The sequence below is a fragment of the Strix uralensis genome, chromosome 3 (assembly GCF_047716275.1).
Source record: "Strix uralensis isolate ZFMK-TIS-50842 chromosome 3, bStrUra1, whole genome shotgun sequence".
In the NCBI taxonomy this organism is placed as follows: Eukaryota; Metazoa; Chordata; class Aves; order Strigiformes; family Strigidae; genus Strix; species Strix uralensis.
The window spans coordinates 111,271,815-111,275,767 of record NC_133974.1 but is presented as its reverse complement, the minus strand read 5'-3'; positions in this window follow the sequence as shown (position 1 = coordinate 111,275,767).

Here is a 3,953-nt window from a genome sequence, read left to right as displayed (position 1 = left end):
ACGACATGTGCTCCAGACCCTGCACCAGCTTCGTTGCCCTTCTCTGGACACGCTCGAGTCATTCAATGTCCTTTTTGTAGTGAGGGGCCCAAAACTGAACACAGTCATCGAGGTGCGGCCTTACCAGTGCCGAGTACAGGGGCAAGATCCCTTCCCTGTCCCTGCTGGCCACGCTATTTCTGACACAAGCCAGGATGCCATTGGCCTTCTTGGCCACCCGGGCACACTGCTGGCTCCTGTTCAGCCGGCTGTCAATCAACACCCCCAGGTCCCTCTCTGACTGGCAGCTCTCCAGCCACTCCTCCCCAAGCCTGTAGCGCTGCTGGGGGTTGTTGTGGCCGAACTGCAGCACCCGGCATTTGGCCTTATTGAAACTCTTCCAGTTGGCCTCAGCCCATCGCTCCAGCCTGTCCAGGTCTCTCTGCAGAGCCTCCTTACCCTTGAGCAGATCAACACTCCCACCCAACTTGGTGTCGTCTGCAAACTTACTGAGGGTGCACTCGATCCCCTCGTCCAGATCATCAATAACGATGTTAAACAGGAGTGGCCCCAAAACCGAGCCCTGGGGGACACCACTCGTGACCGGCCGCCAACTGGATTTAACTCCGTTCACCACAACTCTTTGGGCCCGGCCATCCAGCCAGTTTTTTACCCAGCAAAGCGTGCGATCATCCAAGCCTCGAGCAGCCAGTTTCGCCAGGAGAATGCTGTGGGAAACGGTGTCAAAGGCCTTACTGAAGTGGAGGTAAACTACATCCACAGCCTTTCCCTCATCCAATAAGCAGGTCACCCTGTCGTAGAAGGAGATCAGGTTTGTCAAGCAGGACCTGCCTTTCATAAACCCATGCTGACTGGGCCTGATCATCTGGTTGTCCCACATGTGTTGTGTGATGGTACTCTGGATGAGCTGCTCCATCAGCCTCCCGGGCACCAACATGAAGCTGACAGGCCTGTAATTTCCTGGATCATCCTTCCGACCCTTCTTATATATGGGCGTCACACTGGCCAGTTTCCAATCTGTCGGGACCTCCCCGGTCAGCCAGGACTGCTGGTAAATGATGGAAAGCGGCTTGGCGAGCACCCCAGCCAGCTCCTTCATTTGCATTTGTGGCAATGCAAACTGCTCTGGGCTCATTAGAGGTAAATTGCAATATAATTAATTACAAGTCCAAAGTATTACTGTCATAAGTTTCCCTGACCTCAGTATTTCTGTGTTTTTATGCTTTCAAGTGTAAAGTTGTCATTTCCTTTCCTGTTTTCTTTCATGAGCTTTGTTCAGAGAACACATGTCCTTTAAGGAAACTGAAGCACTGGTTTTTTGAGAGTTTTGTTTCAGGTGTTGGCCTCAGCACGCAGCGGTGCAGAAGTCTTCCACTGCAACAGAGGTTTCTCAATATGGAGATGCTGAAGCTGCAGGTTTTTCTACCTTGCATGTTTTTGTATCGTAACAGCTCCTCTCTGCTTGCCTTTCATGGCCTTGAGGTGTGTGCCTTGCACACTTCTCTTGTCACTCCTTGATGATTTGATTTATTCTTCATGACAGCACTTGGTGGAGGAAGGGTTTTAGAAGGTGGTATCCCTCTCAAAGGCCTCGGCCTCTGCTAGTTAGGGGACAGTGTCTAATGAATAAGGAAAAGCCAGGAAGGTCTTGATGCTCCTCAGGGCTGGGCAAAACAGAGGTAGATAGAGAGAAGCAGATACAGCAGTATTGTACTCTTCCTGTTGTCTGTCCAGCTTTTTTGTCTCTTTTTCTATTACTGTGTATTCACGATTGATGAAAATGAACATTTTAAAAATAAAAGGCCTTCATACACACCTCTTCTGTATGTTGGTATTTCGGTTCACATTAATTTTTATCAGTGGAGGAGGCATTGGAGCACAGCTTGTACTTGTTACTGAAGCTCAGCTCTTTCCTACTGATACAGAGAAATGATTACTTGTTTGAAGACTTATTTACTTATAGAAAACTGCTTAGCAACTTATTTACTTACTTCTAGCAAGTTATAGTATTACTTATAGTATTTTTTAAATATTGCTAAGAAGCCTGCTTGCCCAGACTGTTCTGTGGAATTTTACCAAGGACTACTGTGTCCATCAAAACAAAGCAGTTTACTGTGAAAATCTACCAAGAACTGCAGTGTTCAGCAAAATATCATGGCTTTGTCCTTGAGGAACAGGTGTGCTCTAACTAGTTGGGCCTCGGTAATGAGTAAAGATAGCCATATACGGGTTGTAGAAGTTTCATTGGTTCCCTTAAATAAGATAGGATGAGTAAACCAGCTGAAAAACATTTTTGTTGTTCAAGAAATTGGCTAGGAGAATCTGCGCATGCTCCGGGGAAGAAACAAGGCGAGAAAGACTACGAGCCTTCCTCCCAAAGATCCCCGAAGACGACCACCAGGAGGGAGTGCACAGGTGCAAAGAGAACATAAACTGTTGGCATCAGCCTTTCGAACTAACCCAGCCTTACTCATGCATGTGTATGTTTGTGTTATGTAATCCAGTGAGTATGTGTATCCACACTCTGTAAGTTTTTGGTAAAATGTGCTGGGGTTGTGCAAGCTTTGTGGAGAAATCCCCTTGCACCCCGGCGCCAGAGTAAACATACCTGCCTTATAACTCTATTCGAGTTGTAGAGTCTGTTTTCCGCAAGTCAGTCAGAAGGTGAAAACAAATTTCTATAGAGTTTCGAAGTGAAAGCAACCAAACTGGTAAGGAAACGAACTGCAGGGACTGAAGCCGAAAAGTGTCACGTTTTGCTATAGCCCTAACCTGAAGGGCTAAGCATAAACCTCCTTTACCCTCATATGCCCTGCGAACTATAACGCTGTCTACATCTCCACTAGTCCTGTGGGATGTGCATTTGCTGATGTGAGCATGGTGGATAGTTTCTGGGTAGCTGGCATCCCTAAATAAGGGTTATGCTGTAGCCTCAGGCTTTCTGAGGTGCTGCAAGTGCTATAGGTACCTCAGCAACACTATAAATGTAGGCAATTTATCTACAACAGCAGTTTTTTTCAACTGCTTTTCTCCCTCCTTTCCCAATGGGTGGCAGATTTGAAGTATTTGGCTTGTGGTTTGAGTTGTGGCTCAGAATTACTCATGGATGTGTCATAAAATCTTATCTATCCCTTTCTACAGAAAAAATCTTACAGACTGGTAGAAAGTGCTAGACATAGGGGTTACACCAACCAGTTTCCAGTATTGTTAGCCCAGTGCCCCCCCCCCTTTAAATCCCTGTACATTTGTATTAAAAATGAGCAAACTATTATATCCCTCATTTTTTCAGTTGTTGTTGGAGCAAGTCCAGAGTGGCGTTACAGCTCTTTGTTGTCAAATATGTGAAACGATGCTCCTGCTGCAGCGGCAGTGCTGAGTTCAGCGGGAACCACTCCAGTGTGCTGCGCTGGGCCCAACAGCAGCGGCCACGGTGAGAGACGTGCCTCTACTGCCGTGCTCATACAGCCATGGGGAGAGCAGCTGCTGGGGTGGAGTTATGTTTCCCCCATTATGTCAACAGCGATCTTCCTCCAGCATTTGGAATTTATGGCCATGATTTTGCTGAAAGCATAGCTTGAATGTATTTTTATGTTGTTTTAACACCACCTGACTTGAGCAGCTTTGTACACAGGAACCTCAGTAGGCAGGGTAATGCCAGGGATTGGTGGCTGTGACTTGCACTAGCTGTGTTATTTTTCCATGTAGGCTCCCGATGCTGCAGAGGAACCCACCAGCAGCTGTATCAGGCCCAGCGACCAGCAGCACATCGAGCAGACTCTCCTCTGCAGAGAGCCCAATGCCCCCCCGCCACCATGGCAACGCAAGATGATTTTGCAGCAGGTAAAGGACTGCAGCAGACTGGAGACTTCTTCAGCCAGGGCTTGTTGCAATCCTGTTCCTGCAGCCTTTTCCTGGAGGATGTTCGCCTGCAGCAGCAGTGACAGTGCCCAGGA